This window comes from Cyprinodon variegatus, unplaced genomic scaffold (genome assembly GCF_000732505.1).
Source record: "Cyprinodon variegatus isolate N-32 unplaced genomic scaffold, C_variegatus-1.0 Scaffold171, whole genome shotgun sequence".
Lineage (NCBI taxonomy): Eukaryota > Metazoa > Chordata > Actinopteri > Cyprinodontiformes > Cyprinodontidae > Cyprinodon > Cyprinodon variegatus.
Window position 1 is genome coordinate 180,089 of NW_015150624.1, and position 19,399 is coordinate 199,487.

Genomic DNA, 19,399 nt, shown 5'->3' on the forward strand with positions numbered 1-19,399 from the left:
TCCTTGCATGCCTTTGTTTCTGCAAGTGTTGTGTTTCACAGCAGGCATTCCATTCAGACTACCCCTGTTTTTTTATAATAGCTAGGCAAACACATATGTTTGTGTGCATGTAGCTGTATCATGCCCATGTGCAACTGTGTTGATCGCTCTTTGTGTTTTGCAGCATTTTATATGTTTATTAAAACAAGTCAACCCTACAGCGTTGAACCAGAAAGCAAATCTTCAATGCCTTATAAAAGTACTCACACCAGTGGAACTTTTTCACATTGTCAGATGTTAAAATTCATAAATTTCAAATCACTTTTTCGGGATTTAATGTGATAGACAAACATGAATGTAGAGCATTATTGTGAAATGTAAAATAATAAATATATTATTATGTTTTCATACAAGTAAATTAAAAAAAGTAAAATGTAAAAATGTATTATATAGAACCAGCTTTCACTCTTCACACATCTTGCTACTTTTTCTAAGCAATTTTTATTTTCCCTGCTTCAGAAAATCATTGACTGGTATGCCATGTTTTAATATTCCATACATAGATTAATTCTATTTTACAAATTAATCACCATCTAAAAGTTTTACCTTTTCAGGGTCAAACTTCAATATTCATAATAATTCAATATTTGTAAAAATGTTGAATCCATGGATAATTTTCAACTTCATCATTAAGAAATACTTTGTGATGATGTAAGACACCAAAAAAGCAAAGTCTGCAGTGATGCTGCATAGATAAAAAACATTTACAGCTTTTAATTTTACAAGGCTTCGTACAATAAAGCCTCTCATGTCTAATTTACTTTTCGTCTTTTTCAAATTTTTTAAGGGCCCAAGGAAAGTAGAAAATGTGATTTCTCACACATCAAAGAGGATTCATAAAGATCTATGTAAGCGTAACACCACCAAAGGAGCACCTATTTTCTTTTATTGTCAGAGGTCAAAATGGGCTAGTAATGACCAGAATGACTTTTCCAGATTGAAACTGCCTTTTGGTCATCTACTCTACAAAGGCACTGAGATCACAAAACAGGGGTTTAGGCAGAGATTTCAGTTATTATCCTTTGCCCTTTAAGCAAATAGACCGAATGTTAAATGTGTTAATACGCACTATGTGACTTGAAATGTTCACCATGAACTTGGGAACCCCTTGCTCCAGAAAGCTGATGTTGACAAATAACTAAGGGGTTAAAAGCACTGATGATTAAACAAATATTAAATGTAAGGATAGAGTTTGCCACGCTTTTTTAAAAGTATTCCTGATCAATGAGTTTGAAACATAATATTAGCAAGTTAGAAAATATTTCTTCTTCCCTCTTGCTTGAAGTGCTTGTTGATGTGTATGTTTTTATGCTGGTTTGGTAGAACAGGACAACATGCTTTTATCTTGGTGCAGCAGAAACTTTATTAAAATCTGAAAGATCTTTTGTGCACATTTCTAAGATTCCCTTCTGGTGGAGAAACAATTGGCAAAAAGAAAATAAGAAAAATGGAATGTTTTGTGAATGTAACTATTTATTGATCATGCTTAAACTTAATTTTCATCATATTCTAACATCCTTTTCTGTGTTTTACAAACTGAGGGATATTTCTGAATTGCATCCGAATGTTTTTTTTTTTTTTGTAGTTTTTCTTTGGCCTCAGCACCTGCTAATCCTTTTTAATCATTGGATCCTTATTATGATACAGATGTGAAAGATTTTTTTTCTTCAAAGTCAGTCAAAAATCCTTTTTTTTCTACTTCCCTACTGCTTTGGTGTTACCTAGTAAGTGCAGAGGTTTTGAGGAGGGGGGATGGACCAGGTGCTAAACCAAAATCCTTGCTTGAGTGCTACTGCAAAGACCCGAGTTGACAGAGAGGATTGAGAGTGTCATTTGTGAGATTACGTGTAATGACCAAGATTGACAGACAAGACAACGTTGCACACTTACATTGATATATACACCAGAGCACTCAAAGCATGTAGACAAAAATGTATGCTGACAATTATAGTGAGACATATCAAAGTGTTGGGAAAAGCCCCTGTTTCAATGCGTGAGAGCAGGCGATTCCATTTTTACTTCCAAACAGTGCTAACTAAGATTACTTTCACTGTTTGGTTTTTTCCCTCTCTTTACTATTTTTTTTTTGTCTTTGGGTTCGTATGAGTTTGTATAAACAGGGGAACTGTGCCAGATTTGCCTTTGGGAAATCTGTCATCTGGTGTCAGACTCTTCTTTCTTCCTTTGCTTGCCCTGAAGTTGGTATAAATGTTCGCTAATTTGACTCAAAGGCAGCACATGCGGAGATTTAGAAATGTTTGTTTGATGCAAGGACAGTAAATAGAATCTACAAGTTTAACAGAAACCTTGCAGGAGAACATTCTTACCACACAAGTGCACAAAGTAGTAAGTGGAAAAGTATGCTTGTAAGGGAGATGGACAAAATCAATCCCATGAGCATGATGAGAGCTGCAATGAATTTTCTCACAACAATTGTAACTATAATGTTCCCAAATTATTTCAAAGTTTATGAACTTGGTGTTTATCTGTCATGCTGTGGAAATATTCTGCCTGAGAAAAACAAGTTTGTGTGGTTGCTGAGAAGGCATTATGTAGTTTGAAAAAAAAAAGCCTAAAAATATATCAATACAAATCAAATGTACTAATCAATGGAGGCCTGGATTTGGAGTCATACACAAAATTCAAGTGGAAAAAGAAATTACAGGCTTATTGAACTTTGATGTAATATCCTTAAAACAGGTCTAAATTAGGCTCAATATTGTGTGTGGGATCCACATGCCTGTATGTCCTTCTTACAACATCTGGGCATGCTCCTGATGAGGTGGCAGATGGTGTCCTGAGGGATCTCCTCTCAGACCTGGACTAAAGCATCTACCAACTCCTACAGTCTGGTGCAACGTGGCATTGGTGGAGGGATCGAGACATGATGTCCCAGATGTGCTCAAATGGATTCAATACTGGGGAATGGGCCCAACAGTAAATAGCTTCTATGCCCTCATGTTGCGCTCCGTCCACATGAGGTCTAGCATTGTCCTGCATTAAGAGAAACCCAGGGCCAACCGCACCAGCACACACTCTTCATCTAAGTCATCCGCTTGAGGAGCAATGGGCTGCCACTGTTGGCTCCCTGGGCAGTGTGGGGTTAAGGGTCTAATACTTTTCAGAAAATCCTGTTCATTATCACTCTTTCACTTGCAAGTGAGACGTTAGTATCACCATCTTATCATCTGAAAAGTATTAATTTAGAACACATTAGCTTTTCCTGGCTTATATGCAGGCTTTTTGCCTCAGTGTGAACTTGAAAATTTCTAACCTCTTCATTTTAAAGGGATGATCGGCTTTCATCTTTTCATCTTAATTTTGCAAAGTGGCACAGTGTTCAAAGAAAAGAGGCACTACTCGTTGGCACTGCAGCTATTGACACATTCCAAGCACACTGTTCAAGGAGTTAGGACTGTGTTTAATGAAGGCAGAGTCTCGGCTTCAAACAGTGATCCAATCTATGCCTGCAGAAGTGTGCACGGCAACTAAGACATGCTCTTCTATTGGCTGCAGGGAACGAACAAGATTTTGAGCTCAGAGTCTCAGTTTTATCTAATTTGGGAATGCACGTGTTACTCTTGACTGAGAGAGAGAGAGAGACACGTGTATACTCACAAATGTAAGACTTGTGCAAGGGAGCATTAGGAATGCACGCATCCATTGAAATAAAACTGCTCATTTCCTGACTTTGGCTGATGTACCACACTAATATTGAATGTGACAAGTGCTAAGTTGTAGAAAGTTTAACATTATAGAGCTAAGAAAGATTGTTTCAAGGATACGATTATTTATAACAATCTGCTGCTATACACTGACCGTCATATACTGTTAGGTGAGTTGGCTTCTCTAAATTCTCTTTTGGTGTGAGTGTGTGCAGAATGAATTGTATCTGTGTTGCCCTGCAATAGACTGGCGACTTGTCCAGGGTGTGGGCACCAGTACCTCTTGCAACCACACTTGGATGGATGGATGGATGGATGGATGGATGGATGGATGGATGGATGGATGGATGGATGGATGGATGGATGGATGGATGGAATATATATTTTTTCTTCTCAATATTTTTTTTTCTGTTTGGAAATATAAGAAGGTCAAGGGCTGAACATTGTTTAAAATCATTCTTGCTTTATGAGTGAGCATATGCTTAAGTTTGGATATTTTAAGTGCCTGTACGTATGCTCATGTTTTGGCTCACATGCGTGACTGTGTCTCTCCGGTTCCCTTTGAGGTGTGTTACTCTCTTTGATGTTGGCAAAGGGTTTATAAAAGGCTTGGTTTCAAGGCATGAACTTTGCGTTGCTGTACATGTGTGTCTGTGTGCAAGAAGGGATGTGGTTCACCTTGCACTGGCCACCTGTAAGCCATCGAGAAAAATTAGCCTCTTTAGACCTGATGGGATGCAGAGAAGAGAAGGAAGGGAATGGTGGGAATGTTATAGGAGGGCATTTAGAGGGTTGCAGTAAAGTTGGGGAGTTTTGAAGTTATATACATGTGTTTGGGGGGGTTGTTCATGGCAGATATGACGACCACTTTCAAACTGCATTCTGACTTTGCCGTTAGAGGACAGACTAGGCATACAGATTACAATGGAAGCATTTGTTTCTCATTTGTCTGCAGTGTCTTGGGATCTCTGTGTGTGCATGTGCGTGTGTGTGCATTTATTTAGTCGTGCTATTTTGGCAGTGAACCCAACATTGCTAGGAATCCACTAAACACTCACAACCTGGACTCATTACACTTAGCAAATAAAGAAGCCATTGATGCCAGCTGGGCATGTCTACGATGCTACATACACACAAATGCTAACTTATGATAGTTGTAAACAATCATGGATGCCCCAGCAAGGTTGTTTTTTCCCCACTGTATCCACAGCTCCTATTGGCTGTGGGGCTTGTGACTGGCGAGACTAATGATGTGGTTCTTGCCTTCCTGGTTCCTGTCGTCTGCTGGAGGACTTCCTGTGACAGAGTGATATGTTCCTGATTACAGTCCACATCTAAGATTCCTGTAGTAGAACTCCTCAGATATACACACACATACACTTAATGGGTATAGAATAACCTGCATCCCCCTTGTCAGATATGTGATATCATTGACCAGGAGCAGTGTAAATACTGAGCATCTGTGTTTACTTCTCTTTCCCCTTTCTTTAAGTTTCTCTGTTTCTCTTTTTTGACATCTCTTGTTCTGTAGCCAGAAGGTAACTTGACTTGATGAATAGCTGACTGGTGCTCTTATATTCTTCTTTCTACTCAGAAGAGTAGTCCTGGAACTACAATTCACATCTGGGCTTTTAAACAGTAGGGTGGTAGGTGCTGGAATCCAGAGCATGACATTTGTTGTCTTAGACAGTGAAACGGGAAAGGTTCTGTCAGTCTTGATATACAGTCTCTATGTATTTTGTCTGGCAGAAAACAAAAAATACATATAATCCTGATGACGACATTGCTGTGTAAAACATGGCTGATCTTAATGCACACTCATTGTGTACTAATCTGTCACATTAACATCTAATATGCTTTTCTCAGGCATTGTATTTTCACAGACATTTTTAGACAGACCTAAATGCTTCAGAGCATTCTTGGGTTTTTTTATTAGGAAAGTAGCTAAAATGCCCTAATGTTTGAGGGGGAAAATGGTTTAATAAAATTCTTAAAATCCCCCCAAAAAACCTATGCCCTTTATTTTTATTTATTTATTTTTGGCTATCTCCTGTTTTCCTGCCCTATGTTTTTAAAATTAGGCTTACAGAAAATACCTTTTGGAACTATCTCAGCACCATCCCCATCTCCTTGCTAAAAGGGATTAAAAAGTGTAGGAGAGAAGAAAGCTATTTAACACCTTTAACCCTGAATCTATGTTGTCCTGATGCTACAGGCAACAAACATCGATATAGTCCAATGTTAACTCAAACATCCTTTCTAGAAGGGAGATTGACTGTATCATGTTTGGAATGGTACATATAAAATAAGCAACCAGATGGCTAAAAAGGCAAACAAATAGATAAAATACAAGCACAACTAAAAATATCTAGAATATTCTAGATTCTAGATTTAGTGATATATTTCATATGAGCTCCATATTCTTTAAGATAGATTTTTTTCATGTGTTGAAAGTGCTCCATTCACTGAACTAGGTACTGATTAATTACACACAGGATGCTCTTTTTTTCCCTTTATTTATATTACCTCTGATGACCTTCTACTGACAGCTAATGAAAACAGACATCTCAGATTACAAATTTACATCTGATCAGTACAAAAATGAATTACCTGGATGAATCTGAAATAAAAAAAAGTGTATTTGATGCTTGCTTAAAGCTTGTTATTTTTTACAATATACTTTTAATCTGACTAACTTGTCTAATTGGAGCACGGCCCACCAGGTTTGAGCTGACATCTTCCCTACATCCTTTCCTCATCCCCCTCTCCACTCAAACTTGTGTCACCTCTGACCCTGGTCCAATTCACTACTGTCATTATGCAATTAACACCAATTAAGTCATTTGGCTGTAAGAATGTGCGTGTACATCTGCATGCATGTATATGCAGGGTTGTGTGTATGCGTGAAGTATGTGAATGAGTGTATGTCTGCATGATAGGGCAATTACAGCAGCACAAGGGAGCCTTTTGGAAGCTTAGAGCACTGCAATCAACCAATCAGCCTTCAGATGGCTTTGACATGAAAAGAGAGCATGGCCTCTACTAACCCTGAGGGTCAACCTCAATTTACTCTATTTACCCACTCAGGAATGAACCTCTGTGTGTGAAGAGGGAGTAACAGATAGGGAGGGAAAGGGAATGATGAATAGCTATGGAAATGTCTAAGTGAGTGGGAGTGTAATAGAAAAGAGGAAAATAAAAGGGAGGGAGCTGTAGAGTGGACTTTTGTGCAGGTGAATTTTTGTGGATGGGTGAGGTGTGGTTGAGAGGAGAAGAGGGGATTTTTGGGGGGGAGGCCTTCAGGTTATGTTTGCAAAGCTAAAAGGCCAGCAGTTGGAGCCCATTTGCTAACAATTTCCCCTTAGAGAGTGGTTTTACACAGAGACTATATATACATTTTTTGTTGTTTTTTTTTTTCTTAGCGCACAAATGAGGAATGACAAGTTTGCCCTTGGCTGGAGCTGTTAAAAAGTAAGATACTCTATGAAGATAAGATGGTTGTTTTTGCCATACATAAGTTATACAATTACAAATTCAACTGAAATATATTATTAGGTTATGCTAGCTTCTGTTAGTTGACTCTTTTAGATGCTTTGAGTACTTTATTCCAGATGGTTCAGTGGTTGAGTTGTTAAAGCATACACACATATAGTTACCCTACATGTTTCAAGGAAGGGCTTTAGGTCAGTAAATGAGGTGGTTATAACTCGAAACTCATACCCCCAACTAAAGGTTCATGTTTAAGGTTGAGTTTGTCCAGATGACTATTTGAAGTTTCTTCAGGTGTTGTAATGGGTCAGTAAATGTCCAGGCAGGGTAAGCAATATTTGTAGTATTTGACTATTTCACCATCTTTTCCCAAATATAAACCTTTAAACAGAAGCTGGATTAGGATGTAAAATACTTCTTAGAGGCCTGCAAGTGCTGAATGCTTTTATGTTTATTCTTTTGTTTAAAATCGGAACTCTAATCTTAGTGGTTTAGGACAAATAAGTAATGTTTCCATTCACCAAAATCTTTGAAGTACTATCATAAGTAGGGAAAACTTTCCTCAAAGGCAAGCCCAACTTACAGTTAAAAAAAAAAAAAGCTAATATTTTTAAATCACACTACCAAATAAGTCTACAGTCATTTAAATGTGCATTCTTAGCAGTATTATCAGTTTGGGCAGTAGAGTAGCATAAACTAAAAAAAAAACCTCAGGTCTTAGATCATGTAAACAAGTGTATGTGAAAGTAGATTTGTAATAAAGCAGAGAATCCACTTAATTATATAAATTATGAATCTATGTAATTAAAAAAAATGTTGGTATTCCAATATTCCAGGTGATATTTTTCATTAATGGATATTTTAATTATAATTTTAATAATATGTTAATTTAATAATGATTTCACTCTTATCTGCGTCATAACAATAGTTTGAATATTTTAAGGGGTTTAAGCATAAAGCTATAAAACTGTGGATATTTGTCGACTGTTCTGAAATTTTATTGAAGATGGATTTTGGGTCCAAATATTAGTTTATAAATCTGGAATGTGGATTTATTTGGCTTATGCACAGATAATATTAAATCAGCTACCACAAGATCATGGCAACCAGAATATAAGAATTTTTTGACGGTCAGTTTTGTTGAGATCTCCTAGATAACTGGGCACAGGGGTCAAAGGCGTCATGGATAAAACTGATTATTTTAATGCAGGGTAGTGAGTGGGCATTGAAGTGATTATGGATTTACAACATATCATGTTAAAGTCATATAGCAGAACTGAATGTAGGGAGGGAAACCTGACCCTCTGTGAAGCTCACCTCCTTTTACGGACTGTTGGAAATTAAAATGGCCTAAAAAAATTGGGTGTGCAAGCAGTAAACACAGGTCAGAAGGGAGAGCCAGTCTGCAACATCATGCATTTTTTGACAAATTTGTTATTGTTTCTGTAACCCCATTCTTTTGTTTGTTTGAACATGCGTAACTGAAGTCTCTGTATGCATAACACAAGTATTAAATTCATCCTAGCCAGCATATGTGGCTGTATATCTATTTAGTTATTCCAGCAGCGTACGCTTGCATTACACTCCCAGGTCAACTCAAGGGGGTCTACTGGTGAAAACGTTTAAGTCATTATCATTAGAGAGCTGTTGGTGCAGAGGTATAGTTTAGTGAAGGACATAATTGGCGAGTCATAGTGCTGTGTAATCTTCTCATATTCTATGAAAACAGCATATAGCTATTGGTCATAATGGCCTGGTTAAAGTGGGACCTTTTCATTTTAAAGGAATAGTACACCCAAAACATGATTAGCCTTCATTTTCTACTCACCCCCATGCTGAACAACACTCTGGAGTACTTTTTTGATATCTCAAATGCATCTGGAGATCTGGGAGGCTTCTTGCTGTCTGCTGACATTCAAATAATGGAGGTCTATGGCGCCCGAGGCAGAAAGGTCCATAAAAGTCCACAAAAAACGTGTCAATATTCCTCCATACTGCTCGTCCAATGTATTCCAAGTGTCCTGAGTGGGTAGCATCCAGAATTTACTCGAAACGAAGTAATTTAGAATGTTTTTAGAGCATAAACAGTAGTGTATAGGATTTCCTGAAAGCGCGCGCGTGCGCATTCACAACGCTACGGAAGCCGGCAGACCAAACCAGATGAAAGTGCGCATTCAGCGTCTGCTCTGCCGATAATGCAAGCGTAGAAGAAGAAATGTGCTGTTTACCTGTGCAAAGAAAGAAACAACGAAAGAAAAATGTCTGAGGACTTCAGTGTTGAGGAAGAGCATGAGTTCTTTGCTGAGCTGAATGCGCACTTTCATCTGGTTTGGTCTGCCGCGGTTTCCGTAGCGTCGTGAGCTCGCAGGCGCGCGCTTTCAGGAAATCCTATACACTACTGTTTATGCTCTAAAAACATTCTAAATGACTTCGTTTCAAGTAAATTCTGGATGCTACCCACTCAGGACACTTGGAATACATTGGACGAGCAGTATGGAGGAATATTGACACGTTTTTTGTGGACTTTTATGGACCTTTCTGCCTCGGGCGCCATAGACCTCCATTATTTGAATATCAGCAGACAGCAAGAAGCCTCCCAGATCTCCAGATGCATTTGAGATATCAAAAAAGTACTCCAGAGTGTTGTTCAGCATGGGGGTGAGTAGAAAATGAAGGCTAATCATGTTTTGGGTGTATTATTCCTTTAAACTCACAGCATCATGGTGTGATCTGTGAAAGGGATAAAAAGGATGTGAAAATTATTTAAAAGTAAATGTTGAATACACATCAGAAATTCATTGCAAAAGAAAAACAATATAAAAAAGAAGCATAAGTAGTTCCTATATTTATTGATGTATAGTTTTTTTTGTTAGCATATGCAATGTAGTTTGAAACCCACTGCTAACTGCATACACTGAATAGTCTAAGAAGGACACATCGCTGAAGCTAAGACTACCTGGGACTAATGTGAAGTGAAAATGTTACGGTCTGCATAGATGCTTTTGTGTGCATGTCTCAAATCTTCTGCAATTCAATGGGATTGGCATGTGTCTGTGCTGTGTCTCACTATGTGGGAGCTGGTGTATCCTGCATCCCTGGAGTTGTGGGAGAAATTACACAGTGATGGAGGGTATGAATAGAGATGGGCCAGTGATGACATAGCCTTGTGCTCACCTCCTCTTGTTACGATGTACTCAATATTAGATCCATCCATCATGTTATGACATTTGAGTCCCAGATACTTCTTATAAGTAGATGACCATTGTACATGTGGTATCATCATTACTGTTCTGTTCATATGGTAATTTTTGTAAAATCTGAGTATATTGTGCTATAGTTATACCAAAGTTGTGTGTCTTTTTAAGGGATGTTTAGGGGGATGGAGCTGTGTTGACCCTCTTCAAGTGGTTTTAGTGCTCAGTTGATAGATGTGTGGTTTTTCCTGTTTTCTAAAATAGATTCCCCCCAGACTTTTCTACACTCAAAAACTCTTCTTTTCTGAGCTCAGTGTGTGTTCATGGAAACATGAATGTGTACGTGAGCTTGATGTTGGTTGTAGTGGTTCTGTGTGCATGTATAAGTGTCTGTGACATGATGCTGTCACCTGTTCCTTGGGCTTTATAGGAGGCCTGTCTATGGATGAGCCTTTGATCCAGTTGACAGAGATTCCTATGTTGTGAAGTAGCCCTGGACAGTTTTCCTCAATGAAAGAGCAGACCTAAACCCCTGTTATTACCCTTTGTTAAACATTCCTCTTTGTTAAAGTCTCCCTGGGTCTTACGTTGCATTTCTGACTTATTAAGTCTTCAGTATGTTTTTCTTTGGAAGACATTTTTTTTAACTCTATCCATCAGTTAGAGAAATCTCTATCAGATTTTGTTTTGTCTTCGATACTGATCTTATTCAAGAATTTGTCAAAACAGTACAACAGTCGACTTCTTTAGTATTTCTTGTAAATTTATATTCTTCATGAAGACAGATATTTAATAATATTCTCTTGGCAGTCTACATACTATGCTCACACACAGTGTTACTGAAGTTAAGAATGCTTCTAAAATACAATTTAGTCCAGATTATTTGTATAGTGTCTTGAAACAATAAATTATTTTAATGCACTTTACTGGGTAGACAGAAGCAGCTAAAATATAGAAGGTTATAAATAGATCAACCCAACAGATAAACAGATATAGATTCAAATAATTTTATATACATTCTAATTTTATTTGACAAAAAAAGGTTAGGAAAAAAAGGTTAGGAATGACTACCTCAGTATACAGGTTTTATTAAATAATTCTTGTATATATTGGTCTCTGTGGGCATTAAGTAACCTCTGTAGCAATCTGTTTTATAGTGGATCTGCAGAATCTTATGACTTCTTCACATAATTATCTCCCTATGTTTCAAAGGAGCTCCTAGAAAAGAACCTGACTCTTTATTAGGTTGTTGATCCTTTTTTTTAGGTTACTGATTCAAATGCTGCTACCCTGTCAGATAATGACATAAGGCTATATTCTCCACCACAGACCTATAGAAGATATGATGAAACTTGCTGCAAACACTAAATGACCTTTTCTTCCTGGAGTTGTACAGAGTGCTCTGTTACTTTTTGTAGACAGCTTCACAGTTACATCACTAGTACAGGCTATAGGCCAGGTAGGTGTACAACAAGTTATTTATACTCAATTTAGTTATTTTACTATATAGAGCTAATTCACACTACTTGTCATCTCAAGGCACTTTACAAAGACAATACTGTCCGATTTGGTTTGGAACACCCATTGATTGCATCGAATCATTGACTTGCAAGACATGCTTCTCCTGGATTAGCCTGCATCGACGACCTTCGCTTGCAGTTTGTCGTTGACATTACATTTTTTGTAATTAATTGCTTACTTCTCTGTCTATATTCATGGGCCTTCTAAAACACCTACGCATGTTTGTTAAAGAAGTCATTACCTGGAAATATGACTTTTTGATGTTAAAACTTGCCAGAAAATCCAGAAAATGAAAGTGGCTGATTTGTTTTTTTGTATCCTGTTTTTCACGGGGGCTATTTCTGTAAACCAAAATCTGGCTTTGTGAGCATGCTACGCTCATAACACAATAGACCCTTTTCCCGTGTATGTACAGTAACAGTTATAGCAGAGCAATAGCTGGGGGCAAAACAAACCAACAACTGGAGGCAGCCAAAAAAAGGAAGCACAGGGTTGTCTATTCCAGCAGCTTAAATTAGCATATTTTTTTGTTTGCTGCCAGAATTGACAGAGTATAGACAATTTTAAGTTTTATCCCACACCTGTCAAACCAAAGAATCTAGTTGTAGTTGTGGTTAAAAACAGAGCGTTAGACGGCCCTGGTTAAAAGCAATAAAACAAGGGCAGTGAACAGAAACTATCATCAAACATGCTCTTGTGTGCAGCGCGCGCTTCTTAAAGGTCAATTATGGTAGTAAAATACTGTCTTTCGTTGATATGGATTATGGTTTGCTTAAGCAATGTTACTCACCAAGCAATGCAAGTACAGTTTTCTGTCAAGATACAGCCATTTCTTCTGTTAGCAATGACCAAGGCCATCTACATGGTCATTTTACGGCCTTAGTGCAGCTAAGTAGAACTTTTCCCTCTGTTTTCCAGTTAGCTAGGTGTATATGTCACGGCACTCAACTAGAGTTAATATATCAGATCTTCCATCCACTCAGTTACTGTGTATGGGTCGACCGAACAGGTTCTGTCCGTTACATTAACTACTTTAAATAAATGACTTGGCCCCAGGAAGTAAATAACTTTAGGAATTATATTCTTATAAAATCAGATTTTACATAGTTTTTTGTTGTTGTTGTTGTTGTTGTTAAAGTGCTAGGGAATAATCTGCCTCCAGTTAGGCTCAGCACACTGAAATGTGCAGGGATAGAGGGGGCAGTTTCTTTACAACTTTATCATTGGATGTTCTGAGGACTCATCATTCCATCCTATATAAAATTGCTATCATTGTACAAACAAGAATGTCTGTTGCTGCTACCCTGGAAACAGATCATCTGTAAAACAAACAAATAAATGGAAAAAAAAAAGGATTGCACACTAAAAATAATGGAAGCATTCCAACTACAGTATAATTATAAATATTGAGTCTTTTTGGTCTAATAAACCAGCTGTTAAACATGGATTACATGACATGTTTGGATTTTTTTATCCTCACATCACTTCCTGTGAACCATTAAGGAGGAAACCTCCACCATCAGCCAGAATAAACAGGAGAAATAATTGTTTGTTAAAATGGGCAGGCTGTGGTCTTTTAGGGTGGATTTCAATGGAAGGCAGATATATTCTTTTCCATTTCAATGTCCATCTGCCTCAGTATCAACTATTATATTTTTTATCCTTAATTTGTTTGGTTTTAAGAATAATGAAAGGCATAATTCAACCCAATACTACCAACGCACATCAATTTCCATTTTACTGTTTGCTGCTTTTCTTTTCTCTTTAAACAGAGCTGTTATTTTTGTGGTATGAATTGCAATTCCAGTTTGCTAGACTCTATTTTAGGATTATTTACCGAGGCTGGTTATCTTATTATATAACATGGGAAATCAAACCATCTTTACAGTGTAACATGTCCAGCAACTATTTTGGTTTTCTCTTAACTTGGGCAGCTTTCACCAATTGATATGCAAAATGGGAAGAGATATCAGGTATGCCAGGTAAACAGGATTACTTGGACGTTGTGGAGTAATGTGAGTGGCGTTTGAAAGTCATAGTCTGTGACCTGAGAAAGTTCCTTCTAAACATCAGAGCATGACCTTGTTTGCAAGACTTAAAGCTGACGCTGTTCCCAGCACCACCCAGACTAAATGGAGTTCACACAAAATCTTGTGCACACACACACAGCAACATTTCATAGAGCAAATTTTATGAGTTACTGGAAGTCTGCACATACTTCACTGACACACTTTTCTGCAGGTCATCAAGTGTGACCTGTCAGCATCTCTCTCTCACTCTTTTTGTTATTTCCTCTCTAACGTGATTTTTTTTCTCTGGACATCAATATGATGTTTGGGACAGCATGTCATGCTTTTGTTTTAGTTATCTACAGTAAAGGAGCCAGAACTGAAAGGAGATCCCTAACTTAAGATGCAATCAATATTTCCACATCTGAAACTTTCATAAACAGAGCAAAGACAAGTTTACATACATTACAGTCTGTGGTCAACTCTATATCATTTTTGGTTATCATAACAAAGAAAAATGTGCTGAGCCTGTGCATCATAAACTGATGCTGTAATCCCACAGCTACAGTAAATGTTAAGCACAGGCCCTAGCACTGTCAGTGTGGATGTCTCAATCAGCGCTTATTTAATGTATATAGGGTGTTTGGAGCAGTAAATAGTGCTGGACTATGAGTCGTTTTGTCAGAAGCAATGAGGAGTATTTACTTCCTCTAAACATGCTGAGCCAAAGCTGTCACTTTGATAGATGCTTATATATGATCTTCAGCATCTCCCTTTAAATTTCACAGGCAGCGCCTCCAGTATCTTTGCAGTGTGCACCAAAGGGTTGTTAAAGGTTCAAGGGGACTGTGAACAGAGACTCAAGAATTTCAACTAGAGTTTAAGATTGATCCTTAAAGGTTTACAGCCCCTCAAATGCTATTCGTTTTGTTAAGATTAGACCTGAGCCAGTATGAAATTGATGGTTTGATAACCTTAAGTAGAATTATCATGGAAGGTTTCCATGGGATTCTAAAATAGATTTAAAGCAATATTCAAATAATGTGCACTAATTCAAAGTAGCTGTATATAAGTTATCAAAAAACAAACATTAAAAGAACTCTGAGTTGACTAAAAGCAGGAATTAAAGAACTTAGTTACTTTCAAAAGGATAGAAAATAAAAAAATATTCACTCTGTTCCCTGCAGTTTTTGATTAGTGCATCATGCCTTCACGGAGGATCAGTGCCTCCAAATCCAAGACTATGATGTCTTGGATGGATTGTCTTCCCCAGGTTGGGGAGGATATACTGCCCCCAGTGGAAGACTTGAAGTATCTTGGAGTCATGTTCATGAATGAGGGGAAGATGGAGAGGGAGATCAATAGGCGGATTGGTGCGGCATCTGCTGTGAAGTGGGCGCTGTACCGGTCCATAGTGGTGAAGAGAGAGCTGAGCCAAAAGGCAAAGCTCTCGACTTACCGGTCGATCTACGTTCCTACCCTCATCTACGGTCATGAGCTTTGGGTCATGACCAAAAGGACAAGATCTCTGATACAAGTGGCAAAAATGATTGGATGGATGGATGGATGGATCTTCCCAAATACTTTGCTGTTTTGAAGAAAATGCTGGATTTTTATTTGGAAACTGTATATTTGAACAGTTGGAAACCCTTTTTACGATACCAGGAGGGACATCCTAAATGTATTTATATGGTTTCAATAATTGTTAAAGAGTTAGATATTATGAGTTTAAATCTTTAAAATGAATTTAAATTCTTCCATACTAGGTCTTAAATTGCATTTAGGTATATCTTAATTTTGTACATTCATTTTATTTCATCTGTTCTTACGTCAATATATGAACCTAAATAATCAGATTTTGACATTTAAAACCAAGAATTTCCTTTTATATTACTCCCTACTAACTCCTTTGTCATGAAACTGCTCAAATTTGCAACCAGTCCAGAATGTACACTCCTCCCACCCAATCTTTGGGTGGGAGGAGTGTACATCCTCACATGGAGAAGTTCCATATCTTTTTTAAGACTTTAAGGCAACACATTTAAATTGAAGAAAGGATGCTAAAGTAAACAAAGTGTGGTGTGGGACTCCTGATAACAGCATGGAAGAGGAGGGAACAAAATGGGATGGGGGGGATCTTTACAACCTAGAGTACAGCTTAATAACAGCTTACAATGAAAATAATAATAAAAAAAGAAACTTTTCATAAAATAAAGAGTGCTCTTAAATTATGTTTGAGTCAAGTAAAAAAATAATTGAAATTCAACATGTTGAATTTGGTCAGATAAATATAGATCATTAGATACACATTTTTAAAAAGGGCATTACTCAGAATAAAGGACCCTAAAAGTAGTTGTCTGGCATTTTGTTAGACATTCCATCACCCTTTGCTCTCATTATGTGACTCAGAGGTCAAATGGAGGTAGAGATTTGTTGTAGACCACCAGCTAGTGTGAAAGCCTCCTTCTTTATCCCCAGCGTATTTACTATATGTCTCATGTCCTGGGGCTATACTGACCTCAAGAGCACCAAACAGATACAGCCGACAACAAAACTGCTTCTTTCTGAGACTAGACTTACCATGATAAAGCTGCGCCTAAACAAAAGAACTCTCTCCACTCTTCAAAAACTTCTTTGCTGTTTCTTCTCTCTATTTGCTGATAATAGATTGAAATTTGGTTTAGCATACGATAAAAAACCCACCAATGAAAAATAGAACTAACTATTTAGAAAACAGGTAATGGAAAAAAACAAACAAAAACAATTTTTTATAACCAAGAATGGCCATATCTCCCACTGTTTGATGACCAAACACAAACTGTAGCTGACTGTGTGTAACTCTGTCTGAACTTGTTCAGCTGAAATACCTGGAGCTCCTGAATAGACATTATTATCAGATTCTCTTGGCACAGCTGTTTAACACGCCGATCCACACATCAACAAAGTAAGCAAGGCACCGACTGACAAGACATTGAAGTAATCCTAAATGCATGTCAAACCAAAATGCAACACTTCTTTTGTACTTATTATTAATGTGAGGTCTACCATATACACTTGCTTAAATATAGATGTAAAATTAAATGTTAAATCTCACTGTATCTTTTTTCCCCCACATTTTGACCTACCTGGTCTCACGGAGAGGCAATAAGACTAAAGCTGAGGCTGAACAGTGGGCAATAAAGAACAGATGGAGAAACAGTAAGTGTGTGGGCAGTTAAAGAAAGGAAGCAACTAGTTGGGTCAAGAGTGAAAACTAATGGCTCAGTGGAGTTGATGTCATCTTGAGAAGACATCAAGAGGAGGGTGAAGAGTTAACAGCTTCCAAAAAAAATTATCGTCTCTGCCATGATGGGAACTGAAGATTTTTTTTATTAAGACTCATGTAGAAAAAGAAGCTCTAACAGGTAGAAAACAAAATTGCCCACATAAGGTTAGTTGTCTTTCATTCCATACTTCTTTGCTCAACACGGAAGAGGGCAAATGTATTTTATTGTGAATGCATTTCTGTAAGCCTAAATGCAGTCAATGCACTCAAAAGTAGTTCAAAGCAAATGAATGCCACCATGCACCTACAACACCACCCCACTTATAGTTTTCCTTCCCACAATACCCACATAGAAGTGTGCCACAACTCAACTTGCATCCATTTTTTGTGCAAATGGGGGCAAGAAGCTGTTACCGTGTCAGTCGGCATTGGCCTTTTATCGAACCATCAGGCTACCCTCAGATTCTCTTTCCAGATGGAGGTTAGATAGGGCTTCAGAGACCCGGACTCCCGCAAACTTTGAGAGCATGGAGGCCTCTCCTGATCTCCTACCTGATGGTGATGCTTTAATGTGGGCTCAGGTTTCACTTATGCCCCCACAACCACTCCCCACTCAACCCCTGTCTGGCTAGGCCTGCGGTACTTTAAACAGGCAGGCGTGTTAGGGCCTCTCACTGTAAGGCCCTGGTACTGATAGGCTGCCACTGCTCTATGTCAAGGTTAAGCTCCAGGTCAAGGTGTTGTTATGGGGCACAAGCTCACTGTATGTACTGTTAAAAGCAGGTACAGTGCTGAAACTCTGTTTAAGATATTTAAATGAAAGCAGTTGGCAAACATCAGCTCGCTAACATTTTTTATGTATATAAAAAAAAAACATTGTCAATCACACATTATCTTTGTCTCCATTTTAATTGTTGAAGGGACTAAACTTTCAATAGAAAAAAGGTTGTTTTTTTTTTTTTTAGAGCTGAGAACAATTAAAGTGTGTCTGAGGGATAAAATTCCAAGCATCTGTTGTTTTTCTAGCTGTAAGAGTGGCATGCTGTTTTGAAACAGAAGGCTGGCTTTTAGGGTTTAAAATGTTAAATCAATGTGTGAACTGCGAGAACACTGATTTTTGTTCTGTGGATTTTGTATAGCGTTAACCTGTTGGTAACAGTTTTAACAGATTTCTCTTGTAGATCTATAATGCAATCTGAGGATAGCATTGACACTCTTCTAGCCTTCCTTTCAGTAGCAGGCATTCTCTTTCTTAGTAAGCCAATAACACCATATGTGCTTAATGCTCACTCTTTAAATATGGCCGTTAAAGCTTAGATAAAAACAGCACTCTCTAAACCCCTGGTAGTATTTGTATTTGTACTGAAATGAGTCCTCATCCTACAGCAATTCCACATTGTATAATGTTTTAATCACTGAAACCTGGAAGTGCTTTTCCTGGTGCATTCACTGATCAGAAAATATTTTAGAAGCTTTAGTTCCTGATAAGCCAGTTACTCGTCAAATCCAACTAGGCTTAATTTCGACTCTGTTTCATCACCAGGTAATTTGTCCCCACGTCACCAGTTTGAACTTGTCATAACACCTTGATGTCTTGTTATTTCCTTCTCTGTAAAAATTGTCTAATTCCTGTCAGTGCTTTTTTATTCTAAAATACATGCACAGCCACCAGCAGCACATGTTTTTATGTGTTGGAGGAGCTGTGTGAATATGTCAAAGTAACCTCCACATTAGGAGCAGGTACAGCATATTCCACTCATATCACTTGTATACTGACACACTTTGGCTGGAATCAGGGAGCTAACCACCATTCCATACAGTCCTCTACCATTCCACAAAGGATTAGTGACAGAAAAGCCAGACAGGCAGAGCGAAAAGTTAGAATGGGGAGTTGTTCTGCTATTTCTTCCCACCAACACAATCTTTACTGTTATTTGGGCAAAATAAAATGGAGCTTTTAATTGTCTGGTGTTTCTTTTCTTTATTTCCAACAAGATGCCAGATTGAAGTGCCATAGGGAAGTTATAAACAGCTATTTAAACACAAATAAAGGCTAGGAAAAAAATGTAAGTAAAGCATGCACAGTGTCCAGTAAAAGATGCATTCTACCTTTTGATGGGAGATAATGAAACTGGTGCACAAATGTATGCATATTTTTAACAACATTCAACTCCACCTAGTGGTGTTTGTACTGAATACATCCCTGGTAGCAGCCAG

At 37.9% G+C, this 19,399-nt stretch overlaps 1 protein-coding gene across 1 annotated transcript in view; it reads left to right on the forward strand.

Moving 5' to 3' along the window:
- Positions 1-19,399, forward strand: part of LOC107087027 (ERC protein 2-like) — a 206,592-nt gene that overhangs the window by 177,217 nt on the left and 9,976 nt on the right. The window lies entirely within an intron of this gene.